The sequence below is a fragment of the Lissotriton vulgaris genome, chromosome 7 (assembly GCF_964263255.1).
Source record: "Lissotriton vulgaris chromosome 7, aLisVul1.2, whole genome shotgun sequence".
In the NCBI taxonomy this organism is placed as follows: Eukaryota; Metazoa; Chordata; class Amphibia; order Caudata; family Salamandridae; genus Lissotriton; species Lissotriton vulgaris.
The window spans coordinates 1,018,771,886-1,018,793,571 of record NC_141695.1 but is presented as its reverse complement, the minus strand read 5'-3'; the positions used below and the strand labels follow the sequence as shown (position 1 = coordinate 1,018,793,571).

The 21,686-nt window shown below is 43.4% G+C and overlaps 1 protein-coding gene across 1 annotated transcript in view; it reads right to left on the bottom strand.

Moving 5' to 3' along the window:
* The window catches only part of FGF18 (fibroblast growth factor 18), an 885,588-nt gene that overhangs the window by 654,041 nt on the left and 209,861 nt on the right, over positions 1-21,686 (bottom strand). The gene's annotated exons all lie outside the window — the stretch shown is intronic.

Below are 21,686 nucleotides of genomic sequence, written 5' to 3'. Positions count from 1 at the left end.
TTATTCCACCCTGTACATCTTTAGCATACGTAGTAATATGTTCAATGTAATATCAGGGACATTAAAATGAGTCCATCTTATTGGCTGAAAATCCAAAAGTGAAGTGAAGAGGTTTTTATTGAATTGAATTGAATTGAAAAGGAATGTATTTTGCGCGACTAAAACCCGAAGGTGTCAAGGCGCCTACCAAAACAGATCAAAAAAGGACAGAGCACAACTACAAGTAGGCCCGCACAAAGAGATGGGTTTTCAAGGCATTTCTAAAAAGCTGAAGGGTGGGCAGTGATCTTAGTTCCAGTGGTAGGGCGTTCCACCACTTTGGTGCCAGATTGGAGAAGGCTCTACCACCCCATCTGGTTCTCCGAATGCGAGGGACTGAAAGAAAGAGTCTGTTAGAGGAACGCAAGTTCCTGCCAGGACTGTAGCGAGACAGAATGGATCCAATTCCAGTGGGGCTGCTTTTTGCTAAGGCTCTGTGGATCATACACATGGTCTTGAACAGAATATGATCCTCTATGGGAAGCCAGTGGAGCAATTTTCTGGCAGAGGTAGCCGAAGTACGCCGGGGTAGATCAAGGACAAATCTGGCCACTGCATTCTGGACCACCTGCAAGCGCTGCAGCAGGCTTTTATTCATTCCCGCATACAGCGCATTGCAGTAGTCCAGTCGCAAACCAACAAAGGCAACAGCAAGTTGTTTCCTTGCTTGCTGTGAAAGGTAGTGCCTAATCTTCCTCAGTATGCGAATGATACCCCAACAGGTAGATACAGTTCTGTTAACCTGTTGGCACATACTGAGGGCGGGATCTATCACGACCCCAAGGTTTTTAGCGGAAGAGGCAGGAACCGGGCAGGCTCCCAATGAATTTGGCCACCAATCGGCTGACCATATCTCCTCCTTTCCTCCGAACACCATCACCTCCGTCTTTTCCTCATTCAGTTTCAACGAGTTGTAAATCATCCATTGACCGACTGCCTCCATACAAGATCTAAAATTGGAGGCAGTCGAAGTAACTGACTGGGAGAAAGAGACGAGGATCTGGGTGTCATCCGCGTATGAAACTACCTCCATCCCAAAAGGTCTAATTAGTCTGGCAAGGGGGGGTCACATAGATGTTGAAGAGGGTCGGACTTAGCGCCGACCCCTGGGGGACCCCACATTGCACAGACAGGGATGGAGATAGAAATTTACCCAGCATCACTCTTTGCTCTCTTTAATCGAGGAAAGAGGTAAGTAGCCTCAGGGCCGCCCCCTGAACCCTGATCTCCCTCAGGCGAGATGTTAGGACTGAGGGAGAAAGGGTGTCGAATGCCGCCGTAAGGTCTAGTAGGATCAGGAGGGAGGTCTGTCCCCCATCTAAGCGCGTGCGGATATTGTCCAGCACTATGGTCAGGGCAGACTCGGTGCTGTGTTCCCTCCTGAACCCATGCTGGGAGAGATCCAGACAGCCCGAGCTTTCCACGAAGGCAGTGAGATGTTTATTTAGATGAGTTTCCAACATCTTTGCCGGAGCCGGGAGCAGTGAGATGCGGCGGGAGTTCTTTAATACCCCGTGATCTAAAGAAGGTTTCTTAAGCAGAGGTTTAACTACTGCATTCTTCCACTGCTGAGGAAAAATACCATCCCTCATGGCCCGATTCATGATGTCAACAAGGGGGGGCAGGAGGGATTCTCTGCACTGCTTCAAGCTTAAGCGGACAGGCATCTAGAGGAGAGCCGGATTTAGTTTTATTAAGGAGGGTCTCTAAATCCTGTAAAGAGAGAGGAGGGAAAAATTCCAGACCTCCCGCCATGAGTTTCTCCGGGAGAGCAGGGTCCACATTCCCAAGAGAAGGAGGCTCAGTGGTAGAAGATCTCTGCAACTCCAAGGCGGTATAGATGTCCGAGATTTTGGTCTGGAAAAATGAGGCTATACTATTACAAAGCTCCTGTGATGCAATGACCGGATCCGGGATCTGGAGGGTTGTGAGGGAATCCACTATCTTAAACAGCTCTTTTGGAGAAGTGAGAGAGGTGGTAGGAGCTGTAAAATATTCTTGTTTTGTCCTTATGACTTCCAGCTTATATTTCCTTATCAGGGTCTTGTGGGCTTCCTTGTCCCTTAGATCCCAGCTAGTGTGCCAGAGACGTTCCCGTCTTCTAGCTTCCTGTCTAAGGAGTCTTAAGTGCTCCGAGAACCATGGGGCAGATGGTCTTTTCCTGGCTGAGTAACACAACCGGATGGGGGCCAGTTCTTCCAGGGCCTCGGTAACAGTCTTTTCATATTGTAGGACCACCGACTGGACATTGTCTTCTTGGGATGTAGATAGGCTGGATGTCCAGGGAGCAAAGGAACTTTCCGTGATGTTCTTAAAGTTCCTACGTGATTCCATTTTGCTCGGATTTTTTCCAGTTCTATCCGAGATCGGACAGGACACATTAAAAGGAACGGCTAGGTGATCAGACCATGAGAGGAAAAAGGGGTCTTTTACCGTCAGCCTCGGATCATTAGAAAAGATCCCATCAAGCGTATGACCCGCTCGATGGGTGGCCCCTTTCACCAATTGGGTGAGTCCACAGGCAGACATAACATCCAGCAGGGAGAGAGTGTCATGAGTCTCCCGCAACTCCAAATGAAAGTTGAAGTCTCCTAAAACAGTAAGATTATCACGGCCAAAATAAGGTTCAAGGACCTGGAGCAGCTGCTGTCCAAAGTCTGCTCTGGGGCCGGGGGGACGGTAGACCAGGATCCCATTAAACGCAGAGTTCTGAAAGCCTGTCAAGGAAAAATATAGAACTTGAAAGGTATCTTTCGGTCAGAAACTGGTAGAATATGGCAGTGGAAGCAGTCCTTATAAAGAATCGCTATCCCACCTCCTACGCAGACTTTTCTGTCCTGCCGTGCTAAGCAGTACCCTTCAGGGACTGCTTCAACAAGGTCGGGACCCGAGGAGTCCTTTGCCCAAGTTTCCGTGACAAAGACCCACGAGGGTTTCCTATCGAGTACCAGCTCCTTGAAAGCAATGTTATTCTTAATAAGTGAACGAGCATTAATAAGAATGCAATCAAATTGTACATTGATTAATTTACAAAATGTTTACAGACATGTTCATTAAAATACAGAAGCATTACACAGAAAATACTATACCTTTACAACAAGAAAGATTATTCAAATGAACAGGTAGACATATATACAATGAATAAAATACACAGTAAATTACAACTTTTAAAATCACAAGTATAAAGGCATGGTAAAACAAATGTAATTATTTGCAAAATGCTTTATTAAAACTACAATGTGCAGAATTTATGTTTAAAAATGAAGTGTGTTAAATGCAAGAATTGTAGCAGGCAACCATACTTAAAAATTATAGGCCTGTAATGTAGAAATGAAGAATTAATTCTTAACTTGGCGTAACTGAAAACGTTATGATTTAACATGAGGACACATTATTACTGAAATGCTTTTTTTTCAATTTAAACAACTGTTGTTCAAGATGTTTTTCTTCTCTTTGCTGCAGATGTTATAATTTCGGAAGATACTGCTTATTGGTTAATGAATAGACTTTTGTTGTATTAGAGGACTGATAGTGAGGTTCTCACCGCAAAAGATGTGGACAACAGGGAGGATGATTCATGGGAAGACGATGTGTCACAACATTCAAAGACACATGGTCAAGAGACAATTGTACTCTGGTGAGAAGAAGGGTAGTAATCCTGTTCCCATGAGCGTGCTGAAATCTTATTAGTTAACATGACTACCGACCGTTGGCCGCGTATCCCCACCCACTCAGTAGAATGCCTGCACCGCGGCGATATGTCCGCCGCGGTAAATGGGTTAATGTTGCAACACAGAAATCATGTGTTTATATTAGTACGTGTTCTTGGATTCGTTTTTAGATTTTGATACAGGACAGAGTGATTGAGCTTTCCACTCATCCTTTTCCTAAGACTGGGACAGCATCTCATTTTGGGTTTTTTCCACAGACTCTCTGAGGAGACTTTTAAATGACTTTTTTTGGACATCTATTTATGAGATCTTAGTTGATATCTTGATCTGCTTTTATTTGAGCTTAGAATACTTTTAAGCATATTCTGTTAAAGATTCATTCTTATGCTTAATTCCCTCATCAGGACCCTTCATGCATATCTGAACTGACATCTTTAATATTTCCTGCATTGAACTTGACTTATTTTAGAATAGGGAAGTTTCTTTATGGAACGTGCTTGCTGGATTTTTTTGTCTTTATTTGGTTTGCTAAATTGATTTACCTCATTACTAAAGTTTGATTGATAGATTGATTGATTATGTTACCCTTAAATGGCAAAACTTGGAAAACAAAACTTAAATAAAAGAAGAAATAACTAAAACATTTGAAAAGAAAACCCTTTAACTCACACTTAACTCTCTTTATTGACTGATCTAAAAGTAATTACAAATGATAACAATTTATATTGACTTCAGCTCTTTATATCTCTGTTGACATCAAAGATCCACTGACCTGGGTTCATGGTGATGAGTAAGTGACAGTGTAAGTAAACCTGTGTCCAGCAGGCACTCCTGTAAAAACATTTATTCATCTTCATAGAAACCAAAATGTTTTCCCAGATGTCTCCAAAGGACCAAAGAAGGTCTAGACCAGACATACTCACCATCTCCTCTAAGCACAGTTCCACACACAAATATGTTTATTTTTCACCTCTTCAAAACCAATAGTTTACCAATTATCAAACTTTTTAACAACCAACATCTCTCACTAGATGGAAAACTCAACTAAACTTTCATTTTGTTTAACTTCACTATCTTCTTATCCACTACCAACTCTGTTCCAAATATTTAACCTGCAAGTTCTTTTACATCTACACACTCCCCCAATAAATATAATAAGCCTGCAATTGCCTCCCCACACTGCCAGTACATGCAGTCTCCTTTTAAGCTCAGTCTTGGAGGCCGATATATTTTCAACATATTTTTGTGAGCACAATCAGGCCCACATTTCAGTACCCCATCTAAAGCTTTCATTCATTATTCCTCTCCTAATTGATTTGCCAGTTCTCATTATTACTCTTTTTCACTTTTTGGTTGTGGACTGGGGTACACATCACCAAGAGCCTTGTGTGTGTCTTTTCAAATAGTACTAGTGCTCATTGTATCCCTAATTACTCTATCTACTCTTATCACTCTATCTAGTTCCACAGTCCTCCCCTGCACAATTCTTTCATTTCTCAAGAATTCCAAATTTCCCTTTGTTTGAATCCATATTGCTACTGCTTGTCTCTAAAGATGAGAACATATCCCTTGTGCCACAATTAAGCCAAGACATCCACCCTAGCTTCCATCCACTCACATCAATTCAAGACAAACTTTTCTAATTTTAAGCAAGAATTCCCTATAATGGTGACTTTGTTATTAAGTCCAACAAGAATTCTCTGTTCATTGCCACATCTGGATTGAAGCAAAGCTCTGATTAACTACTGCATACTCATCTGAATTCACTCAAGCTCAACTCAATTATCCATATGCCTACTTCTGGGTAACATCTCCTTCTTTTGAGAAAGAATACTTGCATGATGATACAATCTAAAGTCTGGAAAATCAAAACCTCTAAAGCATCTGGAAGCTTGGAGTCTACCAAGAGAAGTTTCAGATTGCTTAGTTTGTTTCCTATAAAAATGCCTCGAAAACCAGTTAATTCCTTTTATTTAAGTTAGTTAGGTGAGAGAGGCATTTTGAAGACGTTCATCTTTCCCATGTTCAACTTCCACCACCTTTCTAAAGATTGTAGCCTATAATAATTAGTGGATCAAAATTAAATGTAATTATTTTTTGACGATAGTTAGGACTATTTATATATATAAACATCTTGCACCTATTTCCTCTTGTTGAAATTCCCATTTATGAAGCTCTTGTTTTCTACCCCACACATGCTTCAAAAGGCTTTGTTCCAGCACGCACAAAGGAACCTGCCACTAGTATTTTGTCACCTAGACTTCCTGAAGCATTGGCAGGGGAAGAAAAAGCTTTCCAGAACCAGATGTATGGGTAGCCAGGATTTCCTCCACATCAAAAGCTGCCACCAGGTATACATTTTGGACCCTCGGAGCAGTTCCTCAGTACACTGATTGACCTGTGGACATTACAGAAGAAGGACTGCCTTGTTCCTCAGAGAATTACCTTACTGCTCGAGGCCTGTCTTGTTCCACAGAGTACTTCCCTGCTTCTTAAGGCCTGCCTTGTTCCTCTGAGGACTGCCTTGCTGCTACTAGAAAACTGTCATGCTGCTTGAGACATGAATTGATCTCCAAAGGAATGACCTGCTACTTTAGGCCTGCCTTGTTTCCCAAAGGACTGTCCTGCTGCTTACGGCTTACGTGAGAAGGAAGACTGAACCTGTTCCCTTCTTCCCAGGCTAACCTAAGTGCCTCCAAAGATCCATATGCTGACCTCCTGTTCTGAGCTACAGGGGCAAAAAAACTACAGAGGCCTCCCAGCAGCTGCCCACCTGACGTTCTGCACTGACCCTGCCAGACCTGCAACTGGACCTTCTGGAGCCCTGATGGCCTCTGCAGGAGTGAGTCCTTGATCCCCAAGAGGTACCTCCCCAGGACCTGGACACTTGACTGGCATCAGATAGAACTCCTCCTTGCCTAATTAAAGGTTCCATCAAATCCAGGGCGAAGCAAAGCGAAGCTTCACAAAGCCTTGGTGCACAGCTGGAAGCTTCAGTGGAACCATTGAAAAGTGACGCAAGGCACCACATAGCCTTGCAGCACAACTGAAAGCTTCATTGGAACTGACGCCCAGTGAGTCAAAGCCCCGCCAAGCCTCCCTGCACAACTGAAAGCTTCACTGGCACCGACGTCAAGTGACCCAAAGTCTCGCCGCACATCTGCAAGCTACAACAGAACTGATGCTGAGCAATGCAATGCCCTACAAAGCTTCCCCACACAGCTGAAAACGTCATTGGAACTGACATCAAGCAATGTGAAGCTTCACAAAGCAACAGCATGCAGACCTTACACCAAGGACATAAGGTACAACTCCTAGAAGGCCAAACTTGATTCTGTGCCCTGCCTGTGCTCCATTTTAGTTGGTCTGAACTTGTGACTATTTCCCATTCCAGCGTGACTAGATACCCTAGTTGTTGCTTTCTCTTTTTGGCGCTATTGTGACCTAAAGTTTTAAGATTGCATGTCTCCGGTTCTACTGATTGAGGATTGTCCTTCTGGTATCATTTTATTCAGTAAAATGTACTTTTTTTTCTTTTTTTTTAATTGGTTTGGTACTTTTCTTGTGTGGTGGTTTTGCTTTATTGTTCTTTGTGTGCTGCATAAATACTTTACACATTGCCTCTAAGTTAGCCTTAACTGCTTTTGTGCCAAGCTAGCAAGGGGTTAAGCATGGGCTAATTTAGTGACTTTTGTGGTTCACCCTGAAAAGGGTTAGTTGGTTACCTGAGAGAGGCATCCACCCCGCTCAACCAATAATCCAATTTGTTATATTTATATTATTCTAATTCTTTCTGGCATCTACAACCCAATTCAATTCATTCTCCACAACACCACAAATTACTCTGCCAAGACTTAGTCAATATATCATAATCAATAATATTCACTGAGATACTTCTATAATATGCAGAATCAATCAATCAATCAATCAAGCATTTGTATAGCGCGCTACTCACCCGGAGGGTCTCAAGGCGCTTGGGGGGTGGGGGTCCGCTACTGCTCGAACAGCCAGGTCTTGAGTTGCTTCCTGAAGGAGAAGTGGTCTTGGGTCAGGCGGAGGTGGATGGGGAGGGAGTTCCACATTTTGGCAGCCAGGTAAGAGAAGGATCTTCCTCCCGCGGTGGCTCTTCAGGTGCGTGGAACGGCGGCGAGGGCGTGGCTGGTCGATCGCAGCTGGCGAGTGGGAGTGTAGAAGGTAAGTCGGTCGTTGAGGTATCTGGGGCCTTGTTTCTGGAGAGCTTTGTGTGCGTGGGTGAGGAGTCGGAATGTGATTCTCTTGCTGACGGGGAGCTAGTGCAGGTCTCTCAGGTGTCCGGAGATGTGGCTGTTTCGGGCGATGTCCAGGATGAGTCGTGCTGAAGCGTTCTGAATGCGCTGGAGCCTTTTCTGAAGTTTGGCTGTGGTTCCGGCGTAGAGGGCGTTACCGTAGTCCAGTTGGCTGGTGACGAGCGCCTGGGTGACCGTCTTCCTGGTTTTGGTGGGGATCCACTGGAAGATCTTCCGTAGCATGCGTAGGATGTTGAAGCATGATGAGGAGACGGCGTTGACTTGTCTGGTCATCGAGAGGGAGGAGTCCAGGATGAAACCCAGGTTGCGTGCGTGGTCCGTAGGTTTGGGTGCGCTGCCCAGGGCAGGTGGCCACCAGGAGTCGTCCCAGGCGGAGGGTGATGATTCCAGGATGAGGACTTCCGACTTCACGATTCATTTGTGTGATAAAATCATTGGACCCCTCTTGAGGCGAATAGCCGGGAGGTAGATTGCCCTTTGTACTGCACGTTTATTTTCTGTTAGATTGCTGACTGCGAGCATTTTTAAAACGGCGAATTTTAAAAACTGATTATTTCTTCTGCACTAGCATAAATATTGCCAACATTAAAACGAGAGCCTGCACATAGTCGGTAACAGCCGATTTACGGGCTGAATACCGATTTATTTGCCTGTGAGTTCTCAGAAACGGCGGACATCTTGGGTAGGGGCGTGAGCTTGAACAGCGCTCTAGCCATCACTACTTAAGGAGCCCCCTGCTAAAGAGCGCAAGATTCATTCGTGTGATAAAATCATTGGACCCCTCTTGAGGCGAATAGCCGGGAGGTAGATTGCCCTTTGTACTGCACGTTTATTTTCTGTTAGATTGCTGACTGCGAGCATTTTTAAAACTGCGAATTTTAAAAACTGATTATTTCTTCTGCACTAGCATAAATATTGCCAACATTAAAACGAGAGCCTGCACATAGTCGGTAACAGCCAATTTACGGGCTGAATACCGATTTATTTGCCTGTGAGTTCTCAGAAACTGCGGACATTTTGGGTAGGGGCGTGAGCTTGAACAGCGCTCTAGCCATCACTACTTAAGGAAACGGAAATTCTCCGCGATAGCGGACGCGAATAGTGGACGCGCTTGCATCAGCGCCGGAGTCACGCCTGAGTCAGCCCGTCTGCGCCCGTCCGCGCCTCGGACGCGCCCAGTGGACATGGTTCTATTTCCTCAGTCAAGCTCACTGGTATGTGTCAGCAGCCATACAACTATTGATACTATTACCACCCCACCTATACAATATAGTCTGGAACAACTCCTAGCTTTAAAAACACCTAGACAACCAGGCTGTTGTCTTTTCGAGTTAAACAGAAACCATAACATCTGCCACGGCTGCTCACTGGCAACAAACTCTGTTAGAACTAAACAATTTGAGACCCAAACAAATATGACATGCTCTAACTCTGATTCTAAGCTATTTACCTTCTTCAGCTTAAACTGTCGTTCCTTGCCCAGACACAAAACTGAAATTTTTAATTTGTTAATAGATGAGGCGCCTGACGCTTTGTTTATTACTGAAACATGGCTTCATGCAAGCTCCAGGCCCGATGTGGCATGACCCTCCCCGATTCATATGCGATCATACGCCTTGATAGGATAAATAAAACAGGAGGAGGCATAGCGGTGATCTTTAAAAAAAACGATACCTGTGAGTTTATAAAACTCCCCTGCCCGGGGTGTGAGGGTGCCACTTTCAAAATTATACTTTCCCCCAATTTTACTTTTTCCGGTGCACTCATTTATCGTCCACCGGGAGCAGCATCAAACTGGTTAAATAACATATCGGAACTCTTAGGCCCCTTCGCCATGAACACTGCCAATTTCACAGTCATTGGCGATTTAAATCTTCATCTGGATAATGAGCACTGTATTAAGGCCACTGAACTCATTGCCGACCTTGCGTCCCTCAATCTAAGCCTAAAAAAGTCTGGCCCTACACATACCGCAGGTCATCTACTGGATCCGATTTTTTCAAACATTCATAACTTGAACACCTTTCCGGCTCTGCCAATTCCCTGGTCAGACCATTTTCCTATCAAATTCTCATTTCAAACGCTAACCTCTAAGAATTCTCCAATGGCCCAAATCCCCACTGTCAGGAAATGGAAAAAACTTGATATCAACATTCTTAATACCTTACTAGAAGACACGATACCATGCACCAACTCAAGAGTGCAAAATCTATCAGCCTCTATCCAATCCTGGCTCTTGGCAGCCATTGACTCATGCCTGCCCAAGACCAAGTTAAAGGGCATAAATCAACGTTTACCTGCCCCATGGTTTAACGACTCCTTAAAGCTTGAAAAGACCAAATGTAAAAACGCTGAGCGTCAGTGGAGAAAGTCCTACTCCATGGAAGCCAAAAATGAATATAAAAATCAATTAACACAATACCAAAAGCTGTGTAGCAGAGCTAAAGCCAATTTTGTCTGCACTAAAATCACTGCAGCATTAAACCAATCTAAAACTCTTTTTAAAACAGTTAAAGAGCTGGCCGGCTCAAACACCTCACCAACTCCACCTGATTTAAATAAAACACAATGTAATCAACTAGCTGCTTTTTTTGTAGACAAAGTTGATAAAAATGATCAGGCCATCGAACTAAATCAGAATAAATACGACGAAGTTCACAGTGATATACGTAATTCCCCTCCTAACAGATCATGCATTCAAGAGGCCCCTTTAGATACCACTTCTGGCAGAACTCCCACCCTCTCACTAAACACTTGGCCTATGCTTAACGTTGAAACTGTCACCGACCTTTTAAACACAATAAAATCAGGCTCACCAAATGACCCTCTACCATGCCCCATCTTAAAATTACTCAATAAAAAAGCTTTATCTACTATTACGGATCTTTTAAACAGCTCCTTGCAGGAAGAATGTGTGCCTCAGGATTGGAAGCATGCAATGATTCATCCACTTTTTAAAAAAGCTGATGCAGACCCTAAGGTACCCTCGAATTTTCGACCAATATCTCTCCTCCCTATTTTTGCCAAAATTCTGGAGAAACATGTCCATCGCTGTCTCTCACATTTCATAACCATACATGACCTGCTACTTCCCCATCAGTCTGGCTTCCGGGCTGGTTTCTCAACAGAGACCACCCTATTAGGTGTGACAGAAAATATCCGTTCGATGATAGACAAGGGTGAAACAGTGGCACTGGTGCTTCTTGACCTCAGTGCCGCATTTGACACTGTGTCACATGCGGTACTAATAAAGACTCTTCACTCTTTTGGCATCTGTGGCTCTGCTTTAAATTGGATTAAATCCCTACTTGAGAACAGAACATTTCAAGTCTTTTCCCATTCTGCTTGTTCTGAAACCCACACCTTCAAACACGGAGTTCCACAAGGCTGAATTTTAAGTCCACTACTTTTTAATTTATACATGAGCCCACTCGCAAAAATAGTTGAGGAGACCGGCTTAATAATGTTCTCTTATGCTGATGATTCTCAGCTTCTCTTTTCCCTTCCACCATCAGGCAACAATAATCCCTCCACACTAATTTTAGGATTAACGAAAATTGCTGGATGGATGCAAAAAAACTTCCTGAAATTAAACGGTGAAAAAACCGAACTTATCATTTTGAGAAAAAAAAAAGAAGTCTGGGGACCCCAGCACTGGCCCTCTGAAATGGGCCCTCCTCTAACTCCAACCAACCAGGCCCGGAACCTAGGCTTTGTTGTCAATGACACACTCAGTATGCACCAGCAAGCTATTAAAACATCGGCCACCTGCTTTGTCATCTTGAAGTGGCTAAAGAAAATATGTTGGATGCTACCGGATCATACTAAAAAAACTGTCATTAACGCCTTAATAACATCAAGGTTAGACTACGCTAATGCGTTATACTTGGGGTCCAACAAAGCCACAGTCCGCAAATTGCAAACTGTGCAGAATGCAGCTGCGAGACTGTTAGGTAAAATTCCTATCCACTCGCCCACCACCAAACTCATACGTGAGTTGCACTGGTTAAAAATTGAGAACAGAATCAAATTCAAATCTTTATGCTTCATGCACAAAATCTCAACAAACAAAGCCCCTAAATATCTACAAAATCTTGTACAATGTTACCTTCCATCTAGGACGCTGAGATCTGCAACAGCTAATAAATTTGTTGTTCCCAAAATAAAACTATCACGCATGGGAGGCAAATCCTTCGCCTACCTTGGTCCCTCCTTGTGGAATTCCATGCCACAAGCTCTGCGCTCAGAGGCTAATTACATCAAATTCAGAAAAGCCTTAAAAACCTGGCTATTCAACATCTAAGTCAGTCGTCCGATTACTCAACACTGAATCACAGCGCCGGGAAACCCTTTGTTGGGTAGCTGTTTGCGCTATACAAGATAAATAAATAAAATAAATAAAATCTGAGTTCAGTTTCAGACATATCATGTTCATCCTCTCCTTCAGATTCACCACAATATTGGAATTCTTGTTAAGACAGAAACATTTTCCTACCAATATAGTTCTTAAATATTGAACACAAAACTGAGAAAACCTTTTGAACATCTGATAGAATTAAGAGTGAATCTGGCTGGCCCCTGTGACGTCTTTTTCATTAGGGTGGGGAAGATATCAAGACAGTTGAGTAAGGATGCAGAAATCCTTTCATGTATTTTTTTCTGGGTGAAATGATCGGTTTTACTTTTCCCATTTTGACTCCTTGACTTACTGACTCACTTCACGTACAAAATGCACACTTCATCAAGAGATGTCTTGGAACTGGTCTAAAAAAATACAAGAATGCAAGTATAAAAGGTCCCATATTTGCCCTTCTGACACAAGAAAATCCTTGTTATAAATTCACCAACATAATAATATATTTTTATGCATAATTATGTTCATGGTTCCCTTTAAAATTGGTTGCTGGCAGGCCCTTCTATGGCTCATGATCTCCTATTCTTAATTTGACCAATGAGTAAGTAGCGGAAGTGAATGACTCAATAAATAACAGGGCAGATCTTATTTTTCCAACAGGCTCAGCTTTAGGGTCTCTATTTGCATTATAAAAGATTTGCAAAGATGGATAAAAGGTACATGTGAAAATGGGAGACTAAGGCACTAATGGAAAAGGTATAACCTTCAGAGAAGCCAAGGGATGCACTGCATACAAAGGGACAACTTCTGCAATAGAGCACACAGCCTAAGATAGTTGGTGAGGATTCAATGTCTTTTCAGGACTTACCCATTGAGACATGGATGCTGAAAGAGATTAAAGCATTGACTTGAGGAGGAAAGTCACTCATGTCAAGGCAGTTGGGCGGCAGCTTGAACTAGAGGTACAAAGTAGACAGCATACCAATTGTGGGATAACCAGGAAAGAAGTGGAATGGCGATTGTGTGAAAGTTCAACAAGGCAAATCAATATTCAGCATAACACATACATGACCCAAACATGTTGCATAACATTGAATTGTAGGGTCTGAGCCCTAAATGAGAAAGAGTTTGTGCAGGTTTTCTTTGTGACTTGGGTGGACTCAAAAGTGGGACTCTGGAATGCAGTCTCAAATGGATTACGATTGGTGGTGCTTCTACTTCTATCACCTGACCCTTAAAAATGCCTTTAAGGTTTGATTCTCCAAAGGAAATGGAGAGGTGTGGTGAGGACCACATTAGTTCCTGTAGTCCAAGCCAATGAATCACCATCCATTAGCTTGTTGACGGAATCTATTCTCTTTAGCAACCCCCACATCCTAAACAGTCACCAACAATAGGCATTTTAGAATCTTCTTTTGCTTGAGGATGCCAGCTTCAGTTTTGAGATGCATTGTGCGATCATTCGCCCAAATGACCAATTAAATTCAAATGAGGAAAGCAAACACAGGTGTGGTGTTATGTATTAGTGTATGGAGTCTAACGTGAGACTTTAGATGTATTGGTCAACATTTATAAAGTTAGAAATCTTCAAAAGGATTAAACAAGAATGATTGTTTTTTAAAACAGGTCTATTAAAAAATGAAATGCACGAATAAAATAAAAATCCTTTTCATAAGGAGGCAGTGGCTCTGAAGAGAAAATGGAGAAAATGAAAAAGGAATCTGCTGGCAAATGTTGCAGCTAGTTCAATGTATGGTCTCTTTGCCAGGTTCAGGTGCCATAAGTATCATAGTGAATTGTCCTTTGAAAAAGGGAAACCATTCATCAATGGAAACTTAGTACAAGCAAAACGTTTCAAGTGCTTTTTGGGTGCCTACACAGAGCTGAATTTGACAGTCCATTCTGACTAGCTGTTGGTGCTGCCGTAAGAGATGTTCAACCAGGAAAAATCATGTAGGTGCTCACCTTATATAGGTCTTTTTGCTGATTTTTTGGATAGTGGGTAGCACCCTAATAGCAAGTCCCAGGTTGATTGTAATGCAAAACGAAGTCCTTTTGTTGGTCTCTCCTGCCCCAGCTGGAAAACAATGAATTTTCAACATGATTCTTCCCACTGGAGAAACAATAAATGCATTTATGGTTCTTCATGACTGAAAAAAGTCCTTCTACCAAGATAGAGATTCTGCTTTTGGAGTTCGCGGTGATTCCGACAAAGAACCCACACATGACAGTGACTCTCTTCTCGTGCTCAATTTGTTAAAAAAACAGGCAGGGCCCGTGTTTTTCTTATGAGGAGGCTGTCGGCTCCTGTTTTTGGCTGTGTCCTCTTCCACTACTGGTGCCAGCTGTCGTCTCCTTATTAAACAATACCGAAAGCCGGATTGGAACAGACACTTTCTCCAAGAGGGGCTCGAAGTGGGAGGGGTTTTAGTGTGGAGGTTCGAAAATTGTGGAAAACTGGATAAAATAATACATGTTACATCACAAATTTAACCTGTATTTGCTAAAACAAAAAAGCCATAGGCTATGAAAAAAAGCATTCTGAAAGGCCGCATCTTTCAGTACTTTCATAGTCGGGTCTCGAGTGTGGGCAAATCGGTGTTGTGCAGCAGATACAAGAAAGGATAGCAGGGCACTGTGAGCAAATAGATCAAAAGACTGAGCCAGGCATTTACTCCTAGTGGTAGTGTGAGGTAACGTTCAAGAACTGCTGTTGTTGCAAAAAGCTTCAAGAGTTTAAACTTCAATGGAAATTGAGTTGTAGTCAGAAAGTACGAAAACAAAGGGTACCCAACAAGCACAAAATAGGTACCCAAAAGTATTGTGGACAAGCACCAATACACTCTTTGAACATTCATCTAAAGCCATGGGCCATGCTCCATATGTCATACAGTCAAATGTGTATCAACACCAGCTCTCAACTATTGACATCCAAAGGTTTCCAGGCTCTTTGTCTCCCCAAAGTCCCCATCAGAGCATGCCAAGAGCCGCTTCAGGACCTTTCAGAGACATCATGAGTCTGAGACCCTCCAGGCTCCTAAATACAACTTTCTTCCTGCCAGAGCCTGCCAAATTACCAACAAAGGACAGTTAAGAGACGGATAGTGCAAAATGCTACATACTAGAGTCTATGGATTGCCTCCTTACAGTCAGAATCATATATCAAATACATTTTCCCCTTATAAGGTTTTTTTGGAGATGCCTTGGAAATTGGCACGTTGAAACGAGGCACCCTCTTAGAAACAGCCATGTTTGGCACTTGTGTTTGTTTGACTCTAGCTAGCAGACCCTTACCATAACTTACTGCAGCTTGTGTCGTTCGTAGTCGTTCTTAATCACTGTGCTTGTGTGGATGACTCAGGTAAGGCCCTTAGCCCCACCCACGAAACACCTACAACTTGGGTTGTTTTTATATGGCAAGCCGTACCTCACTTCCACCATTTCTAAGCCCTGCAACCTGCAATACTATTATTACCATTACCCGCACCAAAGGCAATGCTCAGGACTTGAACCTTGATGTAAAAAACTTTGCAGATAAGGTAAATGGCCTGACTAGGGCCTTGATGCACTTCTGATTCGATCGAATTAGGAATGGCTTGAGTATGGAGCAGTATGATCTCATCGCGTATGTGCTGTAATTTAAATATGTGGTAAGAAGTAATCCTATTTCTTGTTATGTATATTGCGAGGCCGCAAGCATTTCATAGCAAGGGTCCAAGCCCAGGTTTGCATGGCAGCTATGCCAGCTATGGTTTGCAGAGCTAACCATACCTGAGAAATTTCAAGGCTTTTTAGGTTTCATTTTGTAAGCAGAACTGCTCTTTAACTGTGCTTTTAAAGTGAATTTCAGAAACTTTATAAACATATATCAAGATGTTTTGAGGAAAGGTAACCATAACTCCACTTTAACTGTGTCTTTTTCGATGAATTACTGCTTTTTGGATGTTATACTACTCCAAAACCCTCCACCAACAGTCAGCAACCACAGAAGTTGTCCTTAATCATGTAGGATGATGGCTTACTGCAGACAACCAACATCACAAATTGCCACTGCCAACTGAACCGGCAGTTTACAAGTTAACCCCTCTTCTAGTATCTCAGCTTTCGTGCAAATCCATCCAATGGTGCCACATTTATTAAAAAGTCAAAGTTTTGTTGATTATACCTTTAACTTTGACCCCCCCCCCTCCCCTTATCAGATCTGCAAGAAACCTGGGATCCCTGCACTGAGCGTGACCTGACACACCAACATGTAAATCCTGATGTATTTTGTGCAGACATGAGAAAGTATGGTAACGTCATTAGCACATGATTACTTTATGCTTCCCCCTTTCATCATGCCCCTCTTGACAGATTTCCATGAAACTCAACATATCAGAAGTAAGTTAAGCATGCTAAGTGTCCACCAAATTCAGTGAAGATCATAACATGAAACCAAAGTCATTAACAAATCAGATATCACTCCTCTTCTTCACTTTGCATTACCTTATGGGATCTCAATGAATCCTGAAATTGCTGCACTTGGCTTAACTTGTTAACAGTCTTCAAAATGTCATGGAAGGTGAATGACAATGCCACATTCGTCAGCAAATGAGCACTTTTGAAATCCTTTTTTGCTTTTAGCAGTGCTCCCTTTGACAAACTTCCATTATACACAAAATATCAAGAGTAAGGTAAACATGCTGTCTTCCAAGTGTTGTGCAGATCAATAAAACTGAAGCAAAGTTATTAGCAAACTAATTTTGCCCCCCTTTAACTTGTTGGATTTGTATGAAGCCTGAGATTACAGAACTGGGTTTAACTTGCCAGCAGGCTGCTAAATGTCAGACAGGTTAATCAAACAACATCAAAGTATTAGCACATCAATATGCTTTACCCGACACGCCTTATTAGCCTTGCCCCTCCCCCTTGGATTTGAATAAAACTTGCTGAACCCACACAAGACTAAATATGCTGAATTTCTGCCACATGCCATCTCCCTTTTACCTGTGCCCCCCATTGAAAGAGCTGCACAAATGTAAACAAAAAATCCCAACAGTAAACATGCTAATTGTCAGACAAAAAAGGTTAAAAGAGGAAAATTCTGTCCATCCGTTGGATCCTGGGTGCTGTGATCCACACCGTGAGGGACAGTGGCACAGCCATGTGTGTGTAAACAATAGATTTCAAGTGCTGGGTCAGGGTGGGATACTCTGACAAAGCTCTCTCTGGGCACCAGCCTATGGTACGTAGCGCTCTGGGATATGATATGGCGATCTTTGCATAGCTGAGCTTTGACTGCATCCCATGGATACTGTCTGTTCTGGGTCATAGGGGGTGGAGGGCTAGGCACAGCCAGGCCTTGGATAGTGTGGCCCTGATTCTGAGTTGCACAATTGTGAGGCATTGGTAACATTGCATGCCATTTTACCATTAGCACCAAATTAAAGGGTCCCATTTCCGTGCATTTTCGAGTAGGAACTCATGCTCATGCAATGGAGGACTGGTGTGTGGTAATTAGTTTTCCCATTGTAAAACCACACAGAATCCACTATTCAATTGGGGTTTTACACCTACATTTACCACCAGCTCGGAGCAGGTGGTAAATGTCTGTATAAGCCTATGGGTAAATGGGAGTTGTTGGGGAAGGTGGAGAAGGGGAGGGAAGGGAAGCTTTTTTCTAGTAGGTGGAGCATTGTATGTTGGCACCTTTAGGAAAACACATAGATGGAGGCTTCGATGCTCTTGTAGCCAAAGCCTCATGTGATTTTTCCAGATGGTACTACCCGCTGTGAAAATTGTTTGGTTCTCCCACACCTGATAAAACACAGTGAAAAATAAAATATCTCATAACTATGCAGAATGTAATTAACACATAAAGCATGTCTAAATTTCAGCCTCTATAACTTGCGATCATGGCCTTCGTGCTCCGGGGCGCTCTGTGAGGTGATTTTGTACAGTTCAGTGTGAGAGCACTAGATCTCTTGTAGAGGTTCTTCAGGTGTGTCACAATGGAGGAACTTGGGCACACTGCTGGGAAGGTACAGTGGTTGATGTCAACTGGTGCCCAGACTAGCGATGACCAGGGCCGGACTGGGAACCCAAAGTGGTCTTAGCAATTTTGTCGGACAAGCCCCACAGGGGAGGGGGGCTACAGCGGTGAAGCACTGCTGCTTTTGTTACAGGGGGCCGAAATTGCAGCATCACTGCAAAACTGGCCCCCACCGCTGCAAAACTGGCCCCCACCCTTCCAGCCTTCCGGGACACACCCAATGCCCGCTACGGCCAGTCCGGCCCTGGCAATGCCTTAGATGATACAAAGCTTCTTTTGGGAACTGCCTATGACCCTGCAAGGAGTATGCCAAAGTTTTGTATTTAATCACCTATCCTCCAGCCAGTGACAGCTGCACGTGGAGCCGGTTCACTTATAAACACTGACTTCTCACTAAAAGTTCCTCTGTCAGCTGCATACAGGTGGCTACATGGGGAACTGGGTCCATGTGTTGTGAATAGCTGCTGCTCAATACGAAGCATTGTACTTCATTTCAGACATGCCTCAAAGCCATGGGTGCCTCTTACGTGCCTCATTGCCCTCCCATTTACAAGGGGCAAGCACAGGATTGTAGCCATATCACTTGTCTAATATCACACTGTGCAATCTGGATGAATTCAAGGGTTGATCAAGGTTCCTAAATTCAAAGCATGTGCTTTAGCCCATGGGGAGGAACTTCTGCTAGATTGTCATGAGCCCATATGTGTGTGTGGCCAATGCCTTTTAGATCTGCGCCTTTGGGACATCATGAAGCTAGCAGGTCTTGGCCTTTTCGCTTGATGACCAGGCACTAAAATCCTCTTAGCTCTTCTTTGTTTCTGCCTCCTGAGCAGATAAGAACATGGCGTTAGATTAGAAACTGCTGCTAGACTCATCCTTGTTCCATGGTGCCCTACTCTTACCGCTTGCATCTTTATCTCTTCCATCATTCCAGACAATGTAAAATATATCCCTATTCTTTATTAACATGATTGCTTAAGTACTGCACTGCTCAACTGTGTGACGCTGGATCTTTGCAGTCCAAGTACACATCACTGCTGCAGGGAACCTGCTATCAGGTGGGTGGACCATTGATGAGGTAGCAGATGGCAAGCGTGTGCTGGATTTGTAGCTGCCAGCTCCTGCCAGCTCTTACGGCTCACACCTGATGAGGAGGGTTTGTGGTCCTTGGAGGATGTACAGACACTGCCTGCCTGCAACCCGTGCAATAAACACGGCCACAAAACTATGACAGGAAGTTCTAGGGTCACCCTTCATGACAGACAAGCAACCGCAGGCGGCCTTCCGGGAAACATTGTACGTGAAAAGGAAAAAAGAGTCCTGGTCCATCATAGTAAGAACCCCCAGAGCCTACTGGCACCTGCTGTCACGAATTAACCACAAGTCTCGTCTCATTCATGCTCCATCTCATCTCAAGTAGTCATCTCAGACTGAAGTAAAGATCTTGAAATCCATCATCAAAGCTCTGGTCACTTTTGTCATGCTGCTATGGGACCTACCCTATTGCTGGTGCACATGTGAAATAGGTCTTCCTGGTCTGTCTATGCCTCCACAGAGCCTACACTAAGGAAGGAGATAGCCTTTGTAGCATCATGGTCAAATCAAACCCCCTCTTAAACTTCTTTATTCAGTAAAAACAATAGCTTGGAGCCCCTAGCTTGTCCGAACCAATTTAGAATACTAAAACCACTTTAGATCACTCCAAGGCCTTGACCAGAAAACTTTAGGATTTAACTTGATAGGTTCCTGTGAATATGCACATTTTCCTGAATGTGACATACAAGCTCAGTACGGAAATCAGGGAAGAATTACAGGCACGGGGGTGGACAGAGGACAACCCAGTGTGCTTGAGAAAGGAAAGGGCTCTCAGCAGACCTACACAACCTTACGCCCTGCAATCCATGTATGCCCAGCACGCCTTCCTACCGCTCACTCTCCCAATCATGTCTAATCGCAAAGACTGACTCACACTAAGAAAACTAAGTACCAGCATGAGAGTGACTCTTGCTAGGTGCAGACAGGAAGGTGGATTTTAAACAACCACCCACAAAATGCAACTAATTTTCCAACACTGACTAACTGAAGATTGCCACTCCCAACATATCTTTGACAGTGCCAGCTATAACACACTATTGGCTGCATCAGAAGTTGGTCATCTCAAAGTACAGTTTGGTTCACCGGGATTGAAAGTGGTACGTGCTTGTGGTGCCCTCACAAGAAGGAAAGAATTGTGATTTCAAGGTCTCGGAGGACTATATTGTATGCTATGGTGGTGGAAACCATTGCGTTAGACTTCGTGATTTGAAATTATATAATTATTCTTATCATAATGTTATTTTTATTATTATTATTGTTGTTGTTGTTATTATTATAATTATTACTGCTGTTGTGAGTACCATTAGTACCTGCAGTACTGGACCAACGCCAATAACTAGATCTGACTGCCCCAGTTTAGTAAATATACAGTACTTTAAAATAAAGCGTCCTTCAATGAAGTCTTGGATTTCTCTTCCAATAAAGTATTAGAGGGCTCAAAGTCTGAAATCTCTGATGGAAGTAACATATTCCTGGCTGGCCTGACACTGGGTCGAATTATTTTTGTAACCATGACCTGCACTTTTTAAAATAGATTGACCTGGAATACAGCAAGAAACGAGAAAGGGTAAATGGTGACTTAAACCTAATAGAATGTGACCCACCCTTGGCACACGCTGGTGTTGTATTTTGACAATGAGCGACTGGGGAATAATGTTAGTCCTGACATGTGGCCACGTAGCGCGTGTTTTTTGTCACTATATTAGTTGCAGGATGTTATTGTGGTCCATGTTAAGGGTGTTGCTCGTTCCACAGTTGCTTTCTCTTGTAATCCGACATTTTGAAAAATAACAAGCTGTAACCTTGCAGGAATTTTGTTCCACTTCAAAACTCAGCCTTAGCACTTTGGACTTTATATTTTGCATTTCTCGGCCATCCAGCCAAGCCACGTTTTGGACAGAAAATGTAAAACAAACAGCCCAAAAGCTGGGCTGTTGGCAGCCTCGTAGTCATGTGTGTATCTCTCATCTTCCTGCAAAATCATGCGCGGGTCACTGTGACTACTCCGAAACTACAAGACCCAGTATGCTCTTAGCTGCTGGCTTAAAGAAAACAGGACAGGGACACATTCACCCTCATATTAAGGTGCCTCCCGGCAGCTATGAGCAGCATCTCATCTAGGGGCAACTTGTGCAGGAAGGAGTCATCCAGCAGAACTGATGGAGAACAGATGTGAAGCTGGTGGCTATGCCAGGTGTGGGCGAGCAGAC